The 25,700-nt window shown below is 37.9% G+C and overlaps 2 long non-coding RNA genes and 1 pseudogene across 6 annotated transcripts; 1 reads left to right on the top strand and 2 right to left on the bottom strand.

Annotated features, from left to right (window-relative positions):
- Positions 1 to 714: 714 nt before the first annotated feature.
- Positions 715 to 24,594, bottom strand: LOC121937919 (uncharacterized). Of its 4 annotated transcripts, XR_015777072.1 has the most exons (5): positions 9,045 to 9,204; positions 8,864 to 8,970; positions 5,315 to 5,412; positions 3,613 to 4,112; positions 715 to 2,077 (listed from the first exon to the last, which is right to left on the bottom strand). It is a non-coding gene; the product is annotated as an uncharacterized LOC121937919 (long non-coding RNA). The 4 variants fall into 4 exon arrangements; XR_015777073.1 differs by lacking the exons at positions 8,864 to 8,970; positions 9,045 to 9,204 and adding an exon at positions 24,290 to 24,594; XR_015777071.1 differs by having other exon boundaries at positions 8,864 to 9,202.
- LOC121950272 (UDP-glucuronosyltransferase 2A1-like) lies at positions 11,874 to 17,340 on the top strand (annotated as a pseudogene). The gene is made up of 2 exons (XR_015777066.1): positions 11,874 to 12,014; positions 14,345 to 17,340. The product of XR_015777066.1 is annotated as a UDP-glucuronosyltransferase 2A1-like (transcript).
- LOC148189224 (uncharacterized) lies at positions 17,435 to 19,562 on the bottom strand. Its single transcript, XR_015777077.1, has 2 exons — positions 18,814 to 19,562; positions 17,435 to 18,312 (listed from the first exon to the last, which is right to left on the bottom strand). It is a non-coding gene; the product is annotated as an uncharacterized LOC148189224 (long non-coding RNA).
- Positions 24,595 to 25,700: the final 1,106 nt, after the last annotated feature.

Here is a 25,700-nt window from a genome sequence, read left to right as displayed (position 1 = left end):
AAATGAGAGAAATATCTTACATGTTAGAGCAGAGATGGAAGTGCAGCAGGTCCTATTGTGTCGTCAGGTGTGTGCAGAGAACGGCCTTGTAATTTGGAAAGTGTTGTTACTGATGACAGATTAGGGTTGATGATAAGAGTAGAGGTTGACGCTGATGAATGTATCAGCGTCGTCAGACCGTTTTAATAACTATCGTCACAGATAGTTAAATAAATGTCAGGTGGTTAAATATGATCCAGTGTAAATTCATGAAATTTCAAAGTCGATCTCCACCAGGTAGCTGCCCAAGCTAATTGCAGGCATACTAAACAATTCTTGAAATTCCCAACACAATACAATGCTTACATGTCATTTTTTGCTACTTTGGCTGTAGCCCTGATCATTGTTGAAATGATGCCAAGAGTAGCCTTTTGCATTGTGTCTTTATGCAGAGGGGGTTGACAGAAAATGAAGGTAAAACTACTCAGTTATTGTTAGAAAAAGATCGCCAATATTGCAAAAAAATAAAAAATAAATAAAAAAAATCCCCTGGCTTTGAGTGGCAGAAAGAAGGGGTTGAAGGGTACATTGAGGCAACAAAATCACTTGGTTATGGTTTGAAAAAATTGTAGAGTAAGTTAAGTAACTAAATGTGGATTCCCTCAAAACTGAAAGATACAATAATGCATTAATTAGAAACAATTCCTCAAATTACTAGAGACAAAAGACAAATAATTGTAATTTAAGCTTTATATTTCATTGCTATACAGTAAAATCATAGCCTACATGACAAAGAAATGCATGTTACATATTATCATTTCATGTTTGATTTGTTTTTAATTCCAGACGTTTTATGTCCTCACACAGAAGGACCAATGTGTAATGAGACATACAATAAGCATTGATTTTACTGCTCTGTTTACAGCTCTTGCTTTAATAAGAAATTCATATTAAAGTTCATGTGAAGTTGTTGAAATGTTAAAATAAAAGGTATTTCTTGTTATGGTGGCATGTAAATAAGACTGACCTCTATTTAAATCTATTTAAATCATAAATGTAAGATTCAAAACATGGCACACTATGATTATTTTTTTTAAAGAAATAACCTCTTGAGATGCATCATATAATTTGAAGAGGATCCTCAACAAAAATAATTCAGTATAAGGACAATTAGACATAACATTTAACAGAAAAAAGTAACAGGATAAATTAATAATACCAAATATGTCAAAAACAAAGAGGCAGCAATGACTAAAAAGAAAAAAAAGAGACAAAAACCAAACACCAAAAACAAAATAAATCAATAGGTATTAAGTAACAACACATATAAAATCAGGAGATCATACGCTAGACAAAGCTTTAAATGGTTAGAAAATAAACAAAGTAATAAAACACAATTATAGAGACATTATTGTGGACAGCTGATAAATATGTACAGGTACATTATTCCAATCAGAAGAGGCTTTAAACATAAAGGCTTTTTTAAGCTCATGATTAGGGACTGAACAGGAAAAAAGGGACTGTTTCAATTGATAATTCAAGATAAAAGGGGCCATGAACGATTTCAAATACTGAGGATAATTGAAATTTATGCATTTGAAAATGAGCTGCAACCATAATTGCTGTCTTGGTATGATGGGAGAGGACAAATTAAAAGTTACATACATTGGACAATTTTGAGTTGTAAAAGGACAGCCAAGAACAAATCTGCAAAACGTATTAAAAGCTACATTAAGAGTAAGAAGGCTGACTTTTGCAGCAGACTGATATATAACATCTGCATAATCCATTATTGGTAGAATGAGCTGTAATGCAAGCTTTTTTCTAACAGTTCTTTATTATATGAAATCAGACATTAGGATGAATGCCAAGTAACTCAGTATTCGCATCAGTTTTGGGCTCAGATGGTTGCCCTTCCTTTTTTAGCGCACTCTTTTTTCACTCTTTCTGGACTTGCGACTTGGGGAAGGATGTCAACTAACTCCATGTCCTGTTTAATTGTGGGCTCAGGCGCTTCCCCTTCTCCTTTGACGTCATGACTGAAAAAATACACTACGCTTCCCAAAATGAGCACGATGAACAGCCCCATTCCAATGCCCTAAACCAGAGACCAAAGGAAAAACAGAAAAAGACAAACAAGTTAAAGCTGCTTATCAGCACTGGATTTTTAAAAAAAATAAAGTTAGTCCATCACAGGTGTATGTCATCTAGTAGGCCTACAGCATGGATTACCATGAAATACAACATCTACTTAGAGAAACTAGTCAGTGCCATAGAAGCAGAAAGACATGTCAGTGCATGTCACAACCTAAGAAACGAATACAACTACTCATACCAGCTGAACTTCACCTCTTCAGAGCTCACACTGCCTTTTTATTGACTCCACTTCATTGCTTTATTTGTATTCAATTGATATCTATGACTTTTTTTTTTTTTAATTAATATATTGTTAATTGTTCCTTTAATGAACCTAAACAAAACGATTTTCATCTACCTATACAGCAGTTGTATAATTAGGAAGAGAGAAATATGTGTCAACATCCATATGATCCTATCCATTATTATAACTGTATTTTTATGCTTTGGCAACTTTGTTTTTGAAACTTTCATTCCAAAAAAAGCCTTTGAATTCAATAATGCTGATTAGCAAATGTTAACATGATAACAGGGGACAAAATAAGACTGTGAGCATGTTTTAAAAAAAGAAAAGTTGCGTGCTGAATAGCAGCATGTTAGCATGCTAACATTTACATTTGGCTCAAAGCAGCACTGTACCAGAGCTTCACAGAACTTTGAGGCTGCAGACGAATATCGTTTTTTAAAAAAAAAAAAACATCCTGGGTCTTTTCCCAAACACTTTTTCTTGACCTTGATTAAAAATGCGATGAGGTCAAGGAAAGATGTGAAAGAGAATTCATAATGACTTCATGAAAAGACAATCTTGGCACTAAAACAATCAGATTGTTATCACATCCAAGATCCTTTTGCCGTGTGTGTTCTTATTGTGTTGTCAGGCTATATAAATAAAAAAAAAACAGGTGAAAAATATTTCTTAATTACTAAAATTAGAATTGAAATGAAGGAATATAGGCTTTTAGTCACAGCGAAACCAAATGATGACCACATTGAGATTAGTCGCTCACGGTAATGTGTTCCATATCAACATGAATACCAGTTAGTATGCTAATAATTGTTTTATTTCTGTACACCTTGTGTGAAGAAGTCTCATATTGCTGAAATATTAAAATTTTATTGATTACAATATTTCTGTATTTCATGTAGTCTCTGCTGACAGACCGAAACATTGTAATCAAATAAATATTTCAGCAGAGTGTGCAGCAGTTCTTCTCAATGAAAATATTTGTTGAACATTACGTTTATGATGAACCATTATGTGAATAGTTCATCTCTTAATTTCTCCCACAAGGAATTGTGGGACAACATTATCTCCTTTGCTTTTGTAAAGGACAGTCCAGTGTAGTCTATGCTAAAGGAAATAATAAAGGAAGCACAAACGTATGGGGTGCCAACTGTAAAGTTGTGCACTCTGAAAGTAACAGCAACATTTCCTTAACACCTTAACAAATACAAAACAAACCACAGTACTTTGAGTGACATCAGATTGTTCCTTACCTGAGACAGAGAAAAAAAATGCTGAGTCTTGTTTATATAGTCAGACTCTTGTGATGGTGTGAGGTTGGCTGGTTTGCACCATTTCTGAGGGGCGGCTTTGTCAATTTCTACATAGCTGCCTGACCATGATGTTCTTGCACAGGCAAAACTTCGACCATCCCAGAACACAATGAGGATCCAAAGTATGGCCAGGAAAAAGCTGGAAAGCAGGATTTTATATCTCTCCTTTGAATCCATGTTGACCTGGAAGTCTTTGATTTTCATCAGTAGCAGAAAGACTGCAACTGCAGGGAAAAAAAAATATGCAGTTGCAAGCAGACAGTTCCAGGGAACTTTGCAGGGGCATGTAAACTCCTTCTCTATGAACTTCTCCAAGCAAAATATGATGAAGCCAAAAAACATGTCTGACACCACATGGCTCTCTTTAAAGACACTTTTCAGTTTAGAGGTCCAGGCGTTTTTTGCTGCTGTCGCCATGTCTTGCTCTGCCATAGTTTATTCTGCATTTAGAGAGAAAAGATGAAATGTCACAGAGCATTTTAATTCGTAACAATGAAGGGCAAAATGGACAGAGAACAGAGATGAGGAGAGTTGGATGTGTCCTATAAAGTTATACAATAATATGATGTAAGTTATGCATCATTCACTGTTTTTTGTTTGGACCATTGCTAATAGGATTCTGCACATGCACTTCCTGCAGTCTATATCCAAGACTCAGTGAGCTTCCTTCACATGAAGGGTAGCACTTGTGATAACACTCTCTCTTGTAAGTTGAAGAGTAATGAACTTGACATAAAAACTGATTGTTAACCTGTCTTGAGATATTCCGGCACTCTGTTTGCCTATGTTAGCGTCGTGTCTGTCAAGTAACTTAGTTTGCTTTTTGGCTTTGTCTTTATGCCTCGCCCCTTTCGGATTGTTTGCCTGCATGACCGCCCTCCTGTGTACCATCCGTTTTTCAGGGAAAAGATTTTTAAACTGGATCTGTCTATTGAGCTGTGCTGTTAAGTCCCTCTCTCTGTGAGCTAGTCTTGTCAGTTAGGCTATTCAGAGGAAATGTCCCCGCCTAGTCACTGACCACTGTTTCAAAACACACCAGGTTACACATAACTGCTCATGCCACTCAGAATCTCATTGCATTGTTGTCAATTACAAAGTGGGTAACTCTTGAACTGAACATCTAAGTCAATGTAATACCTAAGTAAATACACACACACACACACACACACACACACACACACACACACACACACACACAAAGCACCAAATGCATGACCCCCCCCAAGACAGAATCATTGCCTAAAAAAAGTTTCACAAGTTAATTATTAAACTTGTAGTCATTTCCTAATATTCTACAGGTGAGAGATAATTTTGAATTTTAAATAGGATTTTGTAATTTTCAAACTTGTTAATAAGTTGTGAAAATAAATAAAAATCTGTGTTATAATTATATATATTATAAATATTTTAAATATTGTGATCATTTGCAGATTCCTCAAACATAGATCCTGGTATCAAAGAAGATGTAAAACATCACCAAAACACATGTTAAATATTTAAATATATATATATATATATATATATATATATATATATATATATATATATAATATAATGTAATAATATACATTGATTAATTTGTTTTAATATGTATCAAAAACATAAAATGTTCCCTTGTTGTGATCAGTTAAAAAGTACCTACTTGTCACTGACAGCTTGGTGTCTTGTTACCGCAGTGTTTCAGTTAATTCTTGTGGCTGAGTAAAAACATCTTGATGCTCACTGACGGGTGGAAACATCCTGTTGAGAGACAAACTTTACTTTCACATTTGTCATTCTATTCTTCAGTGTGATGACATTTCAAAACACTGCTGCCATGTCCCACAGTAACAGACAGCAGAGTCTCCTGTCTCTGTCTGCTTTATGATGAACGCCAATATTGCAAAAACAAAATCCCCATGCTGGGTTGAAGGGTACATTGAGGCAACAAAACGACTTGATGATGGTTTTAAAAAATTATAGAGGTCATCAGAAAACACCCTGCTTTAAGTGCCACAAACATGGCCAGAAAGGCAGCGGCGTGTCACCAAAAAACACCTGGCTTTGGGTGTTAGTGGTGAAAGAGGGTTTACAAATGAAAATGTGATTCTCCAGTTTTCATCTCTCCTCACCAGCTCAATATATCCCTGATGTTACTTACTGAGTTATGAGTTAAGGCGATAAAGTGGTCCTAAAGTGAGACCTATCAGCAACAACACTACAAATTAACCTATAGATACAGTATTTGTCCTATCCCCATGAATGGTCCTCTTCAGAGCCCTTTGCTTAAGTCTGATACATTCTTCACACTCAATCACTCTTCCACCTCCAACCAGCTCGGCCTCTTACAGGTTTTAACAGACAACATCAGCCCAGTCCTCACTTCGCTCCATTGGCTCCCTGCTCATTTTAGAATTGATTTTAAGACTTTGTTGATTGTTTTTAAAGCTCGTTCAGGTCTGGCCTCAAGTTACTTATCAGAAATGTTGACCCCTTATGAACCAGTTTGCAGCCTTAGATCCTCCATCCTCCCTTCTGGCAGTTCCAAAATCGAGGCTCAAAACTAAAGGTGACGGTGCCTTTGCCTTCAGGGCCCCTCGACTTTGGAGCAACCTGCCTGAGGAGACAAGGCTGGCAGAGTCGTTGACTTCTTTTAAATCACTTCTTGAAACCCATTTTTAAAGACTTGCTTTTATGTGATGTTGTCTATTTTAATTTGTATTTTATTTTATCATTTTCATTTATTTTTTCTGTCCCAGTCGTGCTGTCATTAGTAAAAATATTTCTGTGTTTACTGCTAATATAACAGTATATAATCTTATTGGTATGAGCTGTTGTTGTTATTTTTGTTTTGCAATTGTTCTTCTCTTTTGTCTGGCATTAGTTCAGTTTTATTGTTTGGCTCTTATTGTTATGTTGCCTCTGCAAGAAACTGTTCCTGGTTCTGCTTTGCCTTGTTTGTCAAAGCACTTTGAAAACTCTATTTAAAGGGGCAATATATATGTATATGTGTATGTATATATATATATATATATATATATATATATATATATATATATATATATATATATATATGTATATATATATATATATATATATATATATTAGTGCTGGGCATAGATTAATTTTTTTAATCTAGATTAATCTCACTGCAATCCTGTAGTTAATCTAGATTAATCTAGATTAAAATTATAGATTTGAATTTTGCCAAAGACATTCAAAATAATATCTATCTATCTAAATGATGAAAATGCATCACAAACTGCTTGAGAAAGCTGTTCTACAACAATATTTGGTAAAGAAAAATAATGTTCCATAAGATTTACTTTGGTGTTTAACTTTTTTTTATTTTGTTAAACACAGACATTTAGGAACACAGGTTCTGTCTCCATGTGGAAAAAGCTTTTTCCTGCTAACTGGAATGAACAGCAGAGGGCGCAGCCTCTGATAACATGACCCTAACTGAACTGTGGGCCTACATTAGAGGTCATGAAGAAGACCATTAACAGTCAGCAGCTTTGTGACACGGCTTGAGCCAATCACTCCAGTCACTCAGGCAGACCAGCTTCCGCCTTCTTCACGCCCCCTCCGCGTAATTCGACCAGGTATACATCCGCGCTTAAACAACAAAGTGAAATTGGTGCCTTGCTCACTGTATAGACCCAACTTAGTGAATAGTTTATCGCGCGATAATTTCCTTATCGCGCGATAAGAATCCCGCGTTAACGCAGCACGTTAACGCCGTTAACGGCCCAGCACTAATATTTACATACATAACTTAAATAACTACATAAAACCACACACGCACAAGCCTGAGCACACCTCACCCATACAGATGACCACATACACATTTATACCAGTAAAGATTTAAAATATGTAATAAACATTCTGACTGAATATGTATATAAATAGGTGGCATGGAACACAACAGTTATTGCACCAAGTCTGTTATTGTACTGGGTGTAGGGTGAACAGTTCTGTGTGTGTGTGTGTGTGTGTGTGTGTGTGTGTGTGTCCGACCCCTACTATGACCCAAAACAACATTCTCCTGTTTATTAAATCACAAAACAATCAATACTAAATTATATTTATGTTTGCCAATCCTCGCTTTTTGCATATGAAATACCATGTAAGTGTACATCTTGAATCCCCTACAGAGTATTCAGATAAAACATTCTGGTCAGTAAAATCTCTCTTTGACCTGACCTTTTACTGTAGACTTATGTCACAAAATCTCTTGAGTAACTCCCAATGAAAAATCATAAAGTAAAAAATGAATGATTAGTGAATTAAGAAACAATTGAGGGAACTAATGAAGAACTGTGGCAGAGACACTGAATGCAGGTCAGAGTTGGTGTGGATTTAAAAGTAAAACTACTCTCTCCATGGTGATGATAGTAACACAACCCATCACATTGTGTGATCCAAGTATGGCAATGCCCATTCAGGACATAAGAAAATTTTCCGTGTGTGCTTCATGAAAGAAAAGTGTCGAACAACAATTTTTTCTGTCATAAATATGTCAATTCTGTCCAAAGACACTCTTCACAAGAGTCACGCATAAATCATTCATATGTTCAATATTCAATGTTGATAAAGGACTGGGACACTCAGTTATTACAGTCAAATATTTTGTGATAAACTTTAGTTGTTCAAGATATATTTTGTTACACAGCTGCCACCACTTTCGTTGACCCACTCTGGTCCCGTGTCAGAGGCAAGAGAACATTCAGAACCAAGCAAGTATAAATAAGCAGAATCTTAACTGAAGATAGAAATTCATGAAAAAAAGTAACTTGACACCCCAAAAACAGGAAGACCAACCCCACTTCTGACGCCACCCTACAGCCCTACACAGCATAAAGGATAAAGTCTACACACAGCTTAAAAGAAACAATGCACACAATACAGAACAGCACAGCAAGTAGCACTGCATACTTACACAACACAGTATAAAAATCATATACAGTCAGTCTATGTATAAAAATGTACATCAATCCATCAGGACCACTGCAAACTGTAGGCAGGCCAGAGTCACTTCTAGTACCACCAGAGGGAGGCAGAGGGCCACGTAGCCACCAGTGTTGCCTCTAATGTTGCCACATGTCAAATTTGCTATATTCTACTTCAAAGATGCTTATTTCATGTAAACAAAGAAAGAACAGCCTTAGCAGATACCATATCACATTAAACATTAAAGTAGTTTAGGTACACTTATCTCGGGTGGGAGGGGGTGTAGTGTCAGGAGGCGTCTGCAGGCGGGATGTCAGCGACAGGCCGGCGAGGACAGACCGAAGCTTCAGGTGGTGTGCGGTTTGTCTGAGGTGTCAGTGAACCGCTTCATGAAGACAGGCAAAGCCACGTATTGAAAATACTTTCCGGCCCCTCATTACCTAAAGGAGGCGTCCAGCCTTCCCATATAACTCAGGAACGGCTCCCCTCCTTCGCTTCCGGCTGACACGGACCAGACATTTCAGACTTTCCCATGCGCTGTCCGGCAGTTCAAAGCACTCTTCCCGCGTGCGCCTCCACACACCGAGCACAGGTGAAAGTCATCAGTCATCAGTGCTCAGGTACACCGGAAGTTCTCCTCACAAGCGTCCACAGGAGGCAGAGACCCTCCTCCTCATTTCCTCATCACACTGCCAATGACACCAGAGGTCTATTTTTAATTTAAAGAACAAAAATCAAGCACAACATTTCCAAAAAAAAGGAACTCCACTACTTTACTCATTAATAACAGTTGACCCAGGTTGTGAAAAATCTTGTTATTCTGTTTCAGCAGGACACTTACCTTCTGACAACTACCTTATCAACATTTAGAACTCTGATGGCTCATTAGAAAGTGTTACATTCACAAGTATTTATTAATCAACATTTAAATGTTGATTAATAAATACTTGAAAAATAAAAATAACTCAACCAATGCATCTTTGCAGATGCTCTGGTATCAGCTCTTCTTACAGGGAAATCATGCAGACGCTCTCACGGCTGCACAGAGATCAGCCCATGAAACCACTGGACCTGGCAGTGTTTTGGATAGAATATGTCAACATATACATAGAGGAGCCCCACCTGCAGGCCCAGTCCAACAAAATGTCCTGGTTTGTTTACAGCTTTGTTGATGTCATTGTTGCTTTGTTGTTGCTTGTAACATTCATCTGCATTTCAATTGTAAGGTTACTTTGGAGAATTATTTTTGTTGGGGAAACAGTTAAATGTGAATGACATGGAAAATGAAACTGGTTTGATGCATGAAATTCATGATTTATCAAACTCCACCCAACAACTTTGTGTGGGATGCTGCTCCAGTTGACAGCATTAGGAAAAATCCTGTATGGATACTGTTGGACCGAGCCAAAGAGACACGGACAGAGAATGTGAACTCTGCAGTGTCCCTTTATGTTCTTCTGATCTTCTCTAAGGAATGTAGAGGGTCATAAACTGAGAAAGGACAGTCATTCAAGTTCCCACTGATGACCTAATACCCTTCTTGAAATTTATTTGTCGGATTTAAAGATCAGAATAGATCAGATTTAAGTCCCTGAACTTGCCTGAGAGATCAAGGCGAGGTAAAGCAGTTCAAATCCTCTAAATATAGCATCCACTTAGACTGATACTGGCTTTTTAGGTAGGCCCTTTTTAAGGTAGCTAAAATACATTTTGGTTGTGGTAGCTGTGTTGAGCTGTGGGGTACGCTCCCTGTCTATCTCTGCAAACTGGGAGCATGCCGATCTACTGTATGTAATACACTGACTAGTATCTCATTTAGTCCATAATCCCAAACTAGCACTTTAAGCTGTCCATGTAGGAGCTCAAACCTCTGTGATTCTTTCTCCTTGAAGTCTCTCCAGGTCTGACTTAAATTAAACACTTAACTGCCATTATTGACCCAAAGATCACATGAACAGTTTCTGGAAGGCATTTCAGTTTTAGTCAATGAATTCTCCTGGAATTTGAGTTGTGGTCACCACCTTATCCGCTACCCACAGATGGAGGCAATACTGTTAAGCAGTGAATTAACGTGCAGCTTTTTCTTTTTGTTTTTTGTCATTCTCCACCGATTCCATGTTTAATGGGATCACTCATTCGGTTCAGTGTTTTTGGAGAGTGAGATAAGAAATGTTTATCTAAACTATTATATGACAAATGAATGTGGATGATCAAGTCTTATCTTGATATGATTAAAAGCTTTTTGCATTATTCTGCTGTCTGGTTTCTTGTTAAGTAACTAAATGTGAATTTCCTGAAAACTGAAATGTAAAATAATGCATTAATTAGAAACAATTCCTCCAATTATTAAAGACAAAAGACAAATGTAATTTAGCATGTTTTTATTTCAATATCATCTGGTAAAAGCATAGCCTACATGAAAAGGAAATGCATGTTACATTTTGTCATTTCATGTTTGATTTTTTTCATTTTAGACATTTTATGTCCTCACACAGAAGGACCGATGTGTAAAGTAAATGGTGAATGCACCACACAACATTTTTTAAGACTAGGTACAGGTTACTTTAGTTTTTCTTCTTTTGCAATATACAAAATGAGACAGATACAATAAAGCATTAATTTTACAGCTCTTGCTTTAATTCAATTAAGTTTTACAAAAAAAGCAGAGGGGTTGTGAGTTGATTAACAGGACAGAAAAGGGCAAAATAATATATTTATACTAAATTCTGTTTATGTTTCCTCATCCTTGTTTTTTAGCATTTGCATCACTGCATAAATTGTACACTTTCAAGCTGACCTTCAACTGTAGACATATGCAACCTGTGACAAGGGGTAGAGAGTAAATTTGTTTGAAGAGGTTGCAATCTGGGGAGCCAAATGTCTCACCTGGTAGAGTGGGCGCTACATGTACAAAGGTTACCAACCCTTGACCCTTTGCTATAGGTCATCCCCTCTCTCTCTTTCCCCCAAAATGCATTAAATAAAAGTTTTATCTGATAAGTATGATTTTTATGGCTCTGTGCTTTTTGTAAAATTGTCAATGGGTGCAGCAGCTGTGAAAAATAAAAAACAGGTTTATAGCGCTGCTTTGTTCAATTAACATTCATGATCAATTTAACATACACTGACTTGACACTAGATGGCACAACACACAAATGTTTTCTACTTCTGAACTTGTTGCAGTACAACAGGTTCCTATCCACACCTTCCTTTACAACAGAGCTGGTCGAATTACATTACATAACCACACGTTAACTCGTCATGACTTAGAAGGACGGACTAGGAGGTGCATTCACCATGCTTTCTCTCCAACTGTGCTCAAAGCCTGCCATCTGATTGAATAACTATAATACTGCCACTGAACTGACATTTTTAAAGTAGGATTGACATTCCCGCGCATGTGGATTTGGGTAAGTCTTAATCAAAAGTTCACATGAAAAGTAAAAACAGCAACTGTATGTTCTGCTGAAATGTGTCTGTGCAAGTCTTGGTAGTTGTGTATGTGTAAAATCTAACAGAAATAAATGTACTTATGTATAACTTGTGTTTTCAAGTTTTATTCACCAATTGTTGTGTCTTTTAGTCTCACGCTGTTATGTAAGAGATGCAATTAGACAAGTTTAGAGGGGTAATATCTATGTGGTGGACCTGCTACATAAATCACCTGAAACATGAGAAGGTGCTCCAAATTCTAGTTGAAAGCAGGCGTGTGCATAAATCTGGAAAAGGAAAAACAACAAATTTTCAAATGTGCAATCCTGCTGCAGCCCTCCCTCTCTTCCCTCTGTCCTAAGCAGCACCCACCAGATTACCACAAACATATACATGCGCTTTATACAGAAACCCACTATTTTCAATACATTGATTTATTTAATCTGTTTTCAAACATCTCTCTCTGTTCAAGAACCACAACGCAGACAAGAATTAGCTACCTAGCCACCCCATAGTCCTTCTGCCTTGCTCCCTGCTGCTTTGGACTAGAATTTGTGCTGGGCTGGCAGGATTGGAGTTGCTGTGGCCGCTGACTCGGCGTCATTTTCTGGAGCTGCTGCCTGCTCTCCTCTCAAGGTGGTCTGTAGCAGCAGGGAGAGGGGCAGGGGGGGCCATACTGTGATTTGGGGCTCAACATAACATTTGCTACATAAGCTTGAACTAATAGTCACAGCCATGTGACCTTTGGCCCCAGTTAGCAGAAGGCTCAACAACAGAGTGTCCCAAGTATGACGTTTTTCTATAGGCTGATGCAGAGGTTAGCTTCGCCCTGGTTTCCTCGTCAAACAGCCCATGGGATTTTTTCCACTGGATTTTGGATAACTGGGAAATAAGCTCTGTGGTAAATAAATGTTTATGATACTGACATGTTTTGCTCAGCAAGCCACATGATTTAATGTCACCACTACAACGAGGCTGTAAAGCCATGTTCTGCGTGGCTCAGCTGGATGAAGTTCTATTGTCCCACTGCACGTTTTAGCAACTTGTTTTAAAGACACATAAAAGCTTCCAAGTTCGTGAGTGGAGTATTTACGGACAGATTATATGTCCTTGAACAAAATGTGAAAAAATCTTAAGCTTAAGACCTTATTTAAGGCTTCCAACAAAAACCCATTCAAAACACCCATTGACTCTGAGATTAGGGAACCGGAGTTGCTTAAATGCTAACAAATTTCCAGGTTTTAGGACTCTTTCAAGGGATTCTCTTTCAGCAACATTTTGTCTTCATCTCTTAAAAGCATCGCAGAATATTAATGAAGCCCCCAGGTACAGTGCCAGGCTTTGAAGCCAATGTTACATAGTGATCAAATGTGGGACTACAGCGTCTGAGTCCATCAGCAGATGCCATGGGGCCCAAAAAGACTTTTTCTCATAGACTCAAATTGGGAAATGGGCGTCTGTAAATCAGTGGATACATCTTTTTAAAAATTGTTACAACCACTGTAAAATGACTTCTTTCACTACTGAGACTTGGTCCATTCAGTCCAACAACATGTCAAAAATCTGGAGAAGAGCAGCACAATTAAATAATTTCATCTCCATTCAAGGTAGCTGTTCAGTTAAAGTTCCCTGTTTGGCCACACTCTGCAGCTGTAATTCTCTAGTGTGCCTGCTTTATGGGCCCTATAATATGGAAGATAATGAAAGGTGAAAGGTAATTTCATACTGTGGAAATCAAGCTTTTTTTGGCATCATTCACTGCTGAGCAACTTTAATAGGAATGAACAGGTGCCCGCCCACAATGTTGTATCAATTTCTCTTAATTCATTCATAATTTTGACATGTGTTTTATTGTGTTTATTGTCAGACTCTCAGTAAGACTCTCTTAACTATTTATTTTTTAATGTTGTTAAGCAGCATAGGGTGTTGTTGCAAATGCTGGAAAATCAACTTTCTTTGCAGTACTCTGTATCAGGCTTTTTCTTTCACATTCAGCATTTTTGGACAACAGCCAATAGGAAGAAATTACCTGTGATTACCAAGGTCTCCCATTAAGGCCTAGATTTTCTAAAGCCTGAAAACTGAGCCGAGAGAAGATACAAAAGTCTTTTGTTCTCTCAGACTACTTAAATTACAATATGCTGAAAGGTTATTATGGGATTTTTGCCAAATTATGACAAACTGAAACTACCTACTTCAGTTTAAATCTTTAAAAAATAAATTGAGGTCATGATATCATGTAACTGTAAACTTAAACATGCAAACCAGAATAACTCTCTTACTGATTTGTTTTTGTGCATTTGTTAAGGTCTGTGAGGAGTGTCAGTATGAAGGGGCCTCACTTGTTTCTCATCACCTTTTCTCTACTGTTAATTCAACTATCAAGTGCATCTGGGGCAAAATCCTTGTGTTTCCATTGGACGGAAGCCACTGGGTAAACATGAGAGTACTCATAGAAGAACTGCACGCCAAAGGTCACGAGGTCACTGTGGTTCGGGCGTCCGATAGCTGGTACATCAGTGAAAAGTCTCCTCTCTACACCTCTGTGACTGTTCCCAGCCCTGGAGGATTTGAAAAAAACTACTTTGAAGCTTTTTTGTCCCGACATCTGGAGATCCGGCTTCAAGCTAGGCATGCATCTACCTGGTCTAAAATCTGGACTCGTATACAGATGGAGCGGCTGGTTGTGGATCAGTTCTCTCTGCTCCATAAAGGAATGAGTGACATGGTCATTCAGATGTTTGAAGATGAAAACCTGATGCGGTCTTTCCATGAAGCCAAATATGACATGGTTTTGACTGACCCTGGAGTTGGCGGAGGGACATTGCTGGCACGTCGTCTCCAAGTTCCTCTTGTTTTCAATGTCAGATGGACCATTCAAGGGAAGCCCATTTCCTTATGGCCCCTCACCGCTGTCATACATTCCTTTCACTGCAACAGAGTTGACAGATAAGATGACTTTCCCTCAAAGAATAAAGAATGTTTTGAGTTACATTTTTGGGATGTACACAATGTCAACCATTACAGAACCTTATTACAAACCTGTAGTTGAGAAGTACTTTGGTCCCGATGTGGATTATTCAACATTTTTCCTGGATGCAGATATATGGCTCATGAGGAATGATTTTGTCTTTGAATTTCCACGTCCAACGATGCCAAATATAGTCTACATGGGAGGATTTCAGTGCAAGCCCCCAAAGCAGCTGCCTGCAGAGCTGGAGGAGTTTGTCCAGAGCTCTGGAGACCACGGAGTCATTATGATGACCTTGGGAACATTAGTCGAGAAGCTTCCTCTGGAAGTAACTGAGGAGATAGCTGCAGCCTTTGCCCAGCTGTCTCAGAAGGTTATATGGAGGTATAGGGGACAAAGGCCAGCCAACCTGGGTAACAACACATTAATGGTCGACTGGCTGCCACAGAACGACCTTTTAGGACATCCCAAAACTAGAGTGTTTGTGACCCACGGAGGTACAAACAGCGTTCAGGAGGCAATTTACCATGGAGTTGCTGTAGTTGGACTTCCCTTATTCTTTGATCAGCCTGATAACCTGTCCAGAATCAGAGCAAAGGGAGGGGCTGTGATTGTGGATATTGCCGAGCTTGACAGACACATCTTTGCAGATGCTCTGGTGTCAGCTCTTTACAATTCTTCTTACAGGGAAAACATGCAGACGCTCTCACGGCTGCACAGAGATCAGCCCATGAAACCACTGGACCTGGCAATGTTTTGGATTGAATATGTCATCAGACATAGAGGAGCCCGTCACCTGCAGGCCCAGTCCAACAAAATGTCCTGGTTTGTTTACAACTCTGTTGATGTCATCGCTGCTTTGTTGTCAGCTGCGCTATTTGTAACATTGATCTTTATTTCAATTATAAGGTTACTTTGGAGAATTATTTTGTTGGCAAAAGTTAAACATGAATGACATGGAAAACAATGTTGGTTTGGTGTGTGAAATTCAAGATTTATCAATCATTAACCCATCAACATTGTGTGGGATGCTGCTACAGTTGACAACATTAGGAAAAATACTGTATGGATACTGTTGGACCGAGCCAAACAGGCACAGGCAGAGAATGTGAACTCTGCAGTGTCCCTCTATGTTCTTCTGATCTTCTCTAAGGAATGTAGAGGGTCATAAACTGAGAAAGGACAGTCATTCAAGTACCCACTGATGACCTAATACCCTTCTTGAAATTTATTTGTCGGATTCAAAGATCAGAATAGATCAGATTTAAGTCCCTGAACTTGCCTGAGAGATCAAGGCGAGGTAACTAAGGCACTTTAAGCTGTCCATGTAGGAGCTCAAACCTCTGTGATTCTTTCTCCTTGAAGTCTCTCCAGGTCTGACTTAAATTAGACACTTAACTGCCATTATTGACCCAAAGATCACATGAACAGTTTCTGGAAGACATTTCAGTTTTAGTCAATGAATTCTCCTGGAATTTGAGTTGTGGTCACCACCTTATCTGCTACCCACAGATGGAGGCAATACTGTTAAGCAGTGATGTGTTGTTTCTGGATTTACTTTGAAACACAGACACTAACTTCTCATCCTCTCTAAGGAATGCAGACGGTCATTAACTCGGAAAAGCCAGTCACTGAACTATCCGTTGACAACTCAATACTCAATACTCAATCTTTTCAATGTCCCTCAGCATCAAGGCCCTGCCCTAAAAGGGCTTTACCCTATAATAAAACTGGCTTACACAATCTATGTGAGGCCTCAAACCTTTGTGATTCCCTCTTCATGGAGTCTGGTTGTAAGTTAAACTTCGCACTTAACTTCCATTGGTGAACCGGAGGTCATGTGAACAGTTTCTGGAAGAAATTTCAGCTTACAAATTTAAGATCAACATTCTCTGGGAAACACAGTTGTATTCACCACCTTATTTGCCATGCACAAATACATGTAACACTGTTTGGCAGTGACTTTTAGTGCAACTTTCCTTCTTTCCTATCTGATTACATTTTCTTTTTAAAACTGAATAGGATCGCTAATTCAGTTAGTGCAGGTTTTGTAGTATGAAAGACATTCCCACTGCAGCAACTGTCTTTAGATAGTGAGATAACTGGCAGATCAATATAACCATCTTTGTTTCGGTGTATTTACCATAAAGGCTGGTCTTAATAAGTTAAAAATTAGGAATGCATTTGTAAGTCAATATATGAGTCATGGGTGTGAAAATTATTATTGAAATTATCCTAATATGATCAAAAGCTTTTTTGCAAAATTATGCTGTCTGGTTTATTGTCAAGGATCTGAATGGGGATTTCCTACAAAAAGTCAAAAGTCTTAAAGACAAAAAGCTATGTAACTCTCATGAAACCGGCTTTTGTTTATTTCATTATTATACAGTAAATGCATACCCTACATGAAAAGAAAAAAGTAACATATTGTTATTCCATGTTTGATTTGATTTTAATTTTAGACATTTTTTTGCACACAGAAGGACCAAAGTGTCATGTCAGTGGTAAATGCAACACAAAACATTTATTGAGACTATTTACAGGTTACTTTAGCTTGACAGCTTTTGCTTGAAACTATGCAAAATTACAACTTTTATGTTTACAGCTCTTGTTTTAACAAGGAATTCTATCAAACGTTCAGAAAAAGATCATGACAAGATGAAATGAAAGGCATTTCCTGTTATGGCAACATCTAGAAAAAAAGACTGACCTCTAGTTAATTAATAATTGAAAGACTTACATCATCACAAATTATGACGAAAACAATAGTTTTTCTCATATGAAGGTCAGGTAATATTTTTCAGTTTAAAATGGACAGTGTTAAAAAATATATATCTAGGTAAAATATCTATTGTCAAAAATAAAAAATATCATCAGTAAAAAGCCTTCTGCATAAATTTTACACAATATATACACATCAAGATACATTTGTTTTGGTACAGATCAAACTATAATTTATTTGACCAAAATAGGCCAGGTAATTGCAAGACTTCTATCAATATGACAATGTGATTAATGACAATCAAAGGTTTGTTTTATCTTTATCCATAATTTCTTTAAATTAATTCTCCAGTAATAATTCCACTATCATTTCCAAAGCCAAAGCCCAAAGTTATTTCAATTTATCTTTTTTATTACTGTTCTAAAATGTATTTAAGTGGAATTTAAACATTACCATATCTGCCTTCGTTTATTTGCAACTCATAATCTTCTGTAGCTTGGTCTCTCTGTTTGAAGTACTTTTCGTAGACAAAATGCACTCCATATAGCAAAATGAGCAATGTGACCAGCACCATTCCTGTAACCTAAACCAGAGACCAAAGGAAAAACAAAGAAAAAGACAAGTAAAATTAATTGGTTTTCAGTAATGCAACACATTTTGTAAAGGGTTAGTCAGCCTACCTCTGATATATCTTAAAACAACTGCATGGAACAATGAACTTTTGTACATTCATGGTTCCTTGAGGATGAATCCTAGTGACTTTGATGACCGTCTAAATTTTCCTTGAGCGTCATTTGTGGTTTTTAGTGAAATGTTTCCACAATTATTAGTTACACACATAGAGACAGAGCGCATTTAAGTCCTGCTACCACCAGGGGAGAAATCAATCAGGCACTTTCCACTGACTTTGTATGGAGTGAAGGTGCCTCCCTGTATTTTCCATCTGCTAGCAAACAACAGAAAAAGGCTAAAAGCTGCTGTGTGATTAGATACACTACCAACAACATCAAGAACCCAGAGCTAAATTTCCTGACAATTACACAACAATCTATAGTACGTTAATTGACATCAGCTTGTTCCTTACCTGAGACCCAAAAAACCAATGCTGAGTCTTCATCTTGTAGTCATACTCTTGTGAAGAGGTGAGGTTGGCTGGTTTGCACCATTTAAAAGGAGCAGCTTTTTCAATTTCTACATAATTGCCTGACCAGGTTGTCCAACAACAGGCCCAACTGTGGCCATCCCAAAGCACAATGATGACCCAAAATAGGGCAGGGACAATGCTGGAAGCCAAAGTTTTTACACACTTTGGACCCCTCTTACACTGTAAGCCTTTGGTTTTTATCATCAGCAGAAAGACTACAAGTGCAGGTATAGTAAAATATGCAACTGCAAACCAAGCATTCATCCGAGGATCGCAGGGGCATGCAAACTCCTTCTCAATGAACTTCTCCAAGCCCAGAAGGATGGCGCCAAAAATAGCATTTGATGCAAGAGTGCCCCGTTTAAATTCCGTCCTCACTTGAGATATCCAGTTTTTTTTTGATTCTCTACTCAGTTGAGAGATCATAGCCTGTGGCTGTGCCATAGTTCAATCTGCATGAAGAGAAAAAAAAGAGATGTCAGAGGGCAGAATAGTAAAGTTAAATATGCCTAATAAAGTTGTAAATAAACTTTAAAACTGGGCATGTCCAAGTCTGGTTCCGGGGTCCAATTGTGGCCTGCAGACATATTTTAAATGGCCTTCAGCTGGTCTTACAAAATATGTATTATATGTGGCCCGCCACACAGTATTGGTAATTTATACAGGATCACTTAGCATTTTCTCTGTTCACCTCACGGTCGCAGGATTATCACACAGTTAGTAGACATGCAACCAGCAAGATCTACACAGACAGAAATAATGTGTCTTCATAAACAAATGGTTAAAAAAGGAAAGAAACCAGGAGGGAGGTGGAAAGTCGACACAGAGGCCCTCCACTTTCAGGAGTCGCTAAAAGTAGAATATGTTTCTGAATGGAAGATGAAAGAGTTGCATTTTTCTCATTTGATGTGATTGTTTTTCTTAAAATAACCCAGTATAACATGTTGCCATCTGTTCTTCTGATCTGTGAAATCAAACATGTTGATTTTAAAGTTTAAAGCATTACTAACATGATTCTACATGTGCACTTTCTGCAACCTACAAACTGACTAACCAAGACACGGCAATCTTCAATGCACACACACGCATTACGTACACACACATGCACACAAACAATTACTACCTAAAAAATTACAGAACTTGTATTGTTAAGTTTCTAAACTGGTTAAGGATCATTTTCAATTTCATAGGCCTTTGCAATTTTAAAGCTTGTCAAAAGTTGTAAAAATAAATTAGAAAATTCTTTCAAATGTTGCCCAACTGTTAAGAATCGATCATCCATCAAAGAGCATTTTAGAGTATTTGTAGAATAGATTTGAATTATCTGATGTATTAACTATATTTATATATATGAAATATTGTGATCATTTGCAGATTCCTTTGCCCTCAAACACAGATCATGGTATCAAAGCCGATATATATTTTGAACAATAAGCAACATATAAACTGATTTATTTATTTATTTAACACGAACAAGAAACTAGAAGACTAGATGTACCCTTTTGTTCAGTTGAAAAGTACTTACCTCGACAAACAGCTTGGTGTCTTGTTCGATTAGATAATCTTAAAACTCTTGTTCGGGGTGTGAAACATCCTTTGAGACACCAACTTTCACTTTCACATTTGTTATTCACTTTACCAGTCTGATGACATTTCAAAACACTGCTGCCATGTCCCACAGTAACAGACAGCAGAGTCTCCTGCCTCTGTCTGCTTTATGATGAACTGGTAATCTTTGTTTGATGAGGAGAATCCTGTTTAAAAGCTGGGTGAGCTGTGAGAAAGGTCAAATCTCAACATACTGAGGAGTTTCATCTGCAGCCTGTTAATTCCATCTGACACATTATCCAGAATCTGTGCTGCGGTCCAGAAAGTCTTCTCATCCTGTAGAAACAGCAGCCGTGTGAGTCAGTGCCATCACTGCATCTGTTAACATACAAAGAAAAAACATAAGTGAGTGGAAGGTTTCTGCGTGAAAATATGGCCACAAAAGAAATGAGAGAAATATCTTACATGTTAGAGCAGAGATGGAAGTGCAGCAGGGAAGGGCCTTGTTCCTTGGAAAGTGTTGTTATTGCTGACAAATTAAAGGGTTTGGAATAGAGGTTGACCGATGAATGTATCAGCACCATTAGGCAGTTTTAAGAGCTACTGTTATAGATGGTTAATAAAATGTCAGTTAAGTATATATGATTAAAATTTCATTCATTTGCACTCAAAGTGTAGATCTCTACCAGGCAGACACCCAAGCTAACCCACACTAAACAACTCTTGAAATTGTCAACAAAATCTTCTTCTTTAGCTTTCTTCTCTCCTCACCAGCTCAATTAATCCCTGATGTTAATTACTGAGTCATGAGTTAGGTTGAGTCAGTGAAGTATTTTGTTCTTATGTTGGCTACTTAAGATATGACAAAAACCAGATTAAGACAAATTCTACTTTGTTTTCAATATTCCTGGTTATATTTTACAAATGTTCCTGTGACATGTTTGTCCGCATATACATTCTTACCTTAATATTTATGAATTTCTGTTTATCTTGTGTGATAACAACTGCATATGACTACCAATGTATTTGTCAATGAGTGACTCAAACATTTATGTCATGAAATTTGATTTCTCAAAAGAAACGATTATTATGTTACATACAGAAAATGAAATGTAATGTATTAACAATCATGCTCACACAATAAAATAATATTATTTTTAAAAAACCCAACATAAGTTGATGTACTAAGGTAACCATATACTATTATCGTTATGATACACATTACTTACACTGTGCTCAAGAGTAAGCCTTTTGCAGCCTGAGAGTGTGTGTCTGTAGGCTGGGAACTTTTCACAGGAAAAGTAAGAAGCAGAACAAAATGGTGGTGCAAAGTGTCACAAACACAGGATGGGTGAGTCCTTGTCAACGGTAGATAAAAGCCAAATACAAGCAGACTGAGCTGGCCCTAAATTTATGGGGGCCCAAAGCAGGGTTAATTGTATTGTAATTATTAGTGTAATCACACATGTTAAGCCTAATTATAATAGATACAGTATTTGTCTTTTGCCCCCTAACCCCATAAAATGGTGCTTCTTGGGGCCTTCTGCTCGATCTGGTTTAAGTCTGTTGTAAACTTCATTCATTTGAAAGGGCTGAATCTCACCCAAAACAAAGGATATGAAACACCAAGAGGTACAATGCGTAGGCAGCCATATGGTGGAGAACATACATTTATCACAAATAACTAATTATGTTGTATTAAGTCTTTTGCAGTGATCAAATGAGAAAGAAAGAAAAATTAGTACCGGTTAAATAAAATGTTAACGTAAGATTGCCCAAGAAAATGGCAACATTTCTGGTATTTTAAAGTACTGGTTGACGCCAGCTGTACTGGTTCTGTGTTTGTACTGGCTGAGTTATTTTCAGTCTACATGATCTGTGACTCAGCCCTCTAAGAGGTAACAGCAGTGATTTCTCCCAGGAGACACTTTTATAACAGCTACACTGACCATTTCAGCGCCTTTCGATACAAAAATATTAGTTTAGGGGTTCTTAAAGTTTTGAGGAGTGAGTGCCATTTTAGGGAACTTATGACTGAGGAACACATGGAAAAAAGTGCACACATTGACCTTTTTTTATGACATATTAGCCTTTACGATGACACTTAAATGACTCTCTGGGGACCATGAATCTTCCCAGCAAACTTTCCAATAGAAATTACGAATTAAATACTCAACATATATAAAGTAAATTGTTATTTACTGATACAGAACTATGAAGTTTGCTTACATCATTTAGACAGACAGACAGACAGACCTCTGTTCTCAATGTAGGTTATACAATAAAATTTTGTTGGAGCAGTCCAGTTTGCAACATCAAACAAAATATATATATATATATATATATATATATATATATATTTACATACATAACTTACATAACTACATAACCACACACGCACAAGCCTGAGCACACCTCACCCATACAGATGACCACATACACATTTATACCAGTAAAGATTTAAAATATGTAATAAACACTCTGATTTAATATGTATATACATAGGTGGCATGGAACACAACAGTTATTGCACCAAGTCTGTTATTGTACTGGGTGTAGGGTGAACAGTTCTGTGTGTGTGTGTGTGTGTGTGTGTGTGTGTGTGTGTGTGTGTGTGTGTGTGTGTGTGTGTGTGTGTGTGTGTGTGTGTGTGTGTGTGTGTGTGTGTGTGTGTCTGACCCCTACTATGACCCAAAACAACATTCTCCTGTTTATTAAATCACAAAACAATCAATACTAAATTATATTTATGTTTGCCAATCCTCGCTTTTTGCATTTGAAATACCGTGTAAGTGTACATCTTGAATCCCCTACAGAGTATTCAGATAAAACATTCTGGTCGGTAAAATCTCTCTTTGACCTGACCTTTTACTGTCGACTTATGTCACAAAATCTCTTGAGTAACTCCCAATGAAAAATCATAAAGTAAAAAATGAATGATTAGTGAATTAAGAAACAACTGAGGGAACTAATGAAGAACTGTGGCAGAGACACTGAATGCAGGTCAGAGTTGGTGTGGATTTAAAAGTAAAACTACTTTCTCCATGGTGATGATAATAACACAACCCATCACATTGTGTGATCCAAGTATGGCAATGCCCATTCAGGACATAAGAAAATTTTCTGTGTGTGCTTCATGAAAGAAAAGTGTCGATCAACAATTTTTTCTGTCATAAATATGTCAATTCTGTCCAACGACACTCTTCACAAGAGTCACGCATAAATCATTCATATGTTCAATATTCATCTTTGATAAAGGACTGGGACGTTCAGTTATTAAAGTCAAATATTTTGTGATAAACTTCAGTTGTTCAAGCTATATTTTGTTACACAGCTGCCACCACTTTTGTTGACCCACTCTGGTCCCGTGTCAGAGGCAAGAGAACATTCAGAACCAAGCAAGTATAAATAAGCAGAATCTTAACTGAAGATAGAAATTCATGAAAAAAAGTAACTTGACACCCCCAAAAACAGGAAGACCAACCCCACTTCTGAGCCACCCTACGGCTCTACACAGCATAAAGGATAAAGTCTACACACAGCTTAAGAGAAACAATGCACACAATACAGAACAGCACAGCAAGTAGCACTGCATACTTACACAACACAGTATAAAAATCATATACAGTCAGTCTATGTATAAAAATGCACATCAATCAAGGACCACTGCAAACTGTAGGCAGGCCAGAGTCACTTCTAGTACCACCAGAGGGAGGCAGAGGGCCACGTAGCCACCAGTGTTGCCTCTAATGTGGCCACATGTCAAATTTGCTATATTCTACTTCAAAGATGCTTATTTCATGTAAACAAAGAAAGAACAGCCTTAGCAGATACCATATAACATTAAACATTAAAGTAGGTTAGGAACACTTATCTCGGGTAGGAGGGGGTGTAGTGTCAGGAGGCGTCTGCAGATGGGATGTCAGCGACAGGCGGCGAGGACAGACCGAAGCTTCAGGTGGTGTGCGGTTTGTCTGAGGTGTCAGTGAACCGCTTCATGAAGACAGGCAAAGCCACGTATTGAAAATACTTTCCGGCCCCTCGTTACCTAAAGGAGGCGTCCAGCCTTCCCATATAACTCAGGAACGGCTCCCCTCCTTCGCTTCCGGCTGACACGGACCAGACATTTCAGACTTTCCCATGCGCTGTCCGGCAGTTCAAAGCACTCTTCCCGCGTGCGCCTCCACACACCGAGCACAGGTGAAAGTCATCAGTCATCAGTGCTCAGGTACACCGGAAGTTCTCCTCACAAGCGTCCACAGGAGGCAGAGACCCTCCTCCTCATTTCCTCATCACACTGCCAATGACACCAGAGGTCTATTTTTAATTTAAAGAACAAAAATCAAGAACAAAATTTCCAAAAAAAAGGAACTCCACTACTTTACTCATTAATAACAGTTGACCCAGGTTGTGAAAAATCTCGTTATTCTGTTTCAGCAGGACACTTACCTTCTGACAACTACCTTATCAACATTTAGAACTCTGATGGCTCATTAGAAAGTGTTACATTCACAAGTATTTATTAATCAACATTTAAAACTCAACCAATGCATCTTTGCAGATGCTCTGGTATCAGCTCTTCTTACAGGGAAATCATGCAGACGCTCTCACGGCTGCACAGAGATCAACCCATGAAACCACTGGACCTGGCAGTGTTTTGGATAGAATATGTCAACATATACATAGAGGAGCCCCACCTGCAGGCCCAGTCCAACAAAATGTCCTGGTTTGTTTACAGCTTTGTTGATGTCATTGTTGCTTTGTTGTTGCTTGTAACATTCATCTGCATTTCAATTGTAAGGTTACTTTGGAGAATTATTTTTGTTGGGGAAACAGTTAAATGTGAATGACATGGAAAATGAAACTGGTTTGATGCATGAAATTCATGATTTATCAAACATCAACCCAACAACTTTGTGTGGGATGCTGCTCCAGTTGACAGCATTAGGAAAAATCCCGTATGGATACTGTTGGACCGAGCCAAACAGACACGGACAGAGAATGTGAACTCTGCAGTGTCCCTTTATGTTCTTCTGATCTTCTCTAAGGAATGTAGCGGGTCATAAACTGAGAAAGGACAGTCATTCAAGTTCCCACTGATGACCAAATACCCTTCTTGAAATTTATTTGTCGGATTCAAAGATCAGAATAGATCAGATTTAAGTCCCTGAACTTGCCTGAGAGATCAAGGCGAGGTAAAGCAGTTAAAATCCTCTAAATATAGCATCCACTTAGACTGATACTGGCTTTTTAGGTAGGCCCTTTTAAGGTAGCTAAAA

This window comes from Plectropomus leopardus, chromosome 7, assembly GCF_026936395.1.
Source record: "Plectropomus leopardus strain MGB_pleo_1.0 chromosome 7, ASM2693639v1, whole genome shotgun sequence".
In the NCBI taxonomy this organism is placed as follows: Eukaryota; Metazoa; Chordata; class Actinopteri; order Perciformes; family Serranidae; genus Plectropomus; species Plectropomus leopardus.
The sequence above is the reverse complement of the archived record's forward strand: the minus strand, read 5'-3'. Positions and strand labels throughout refer to the sequence as shown.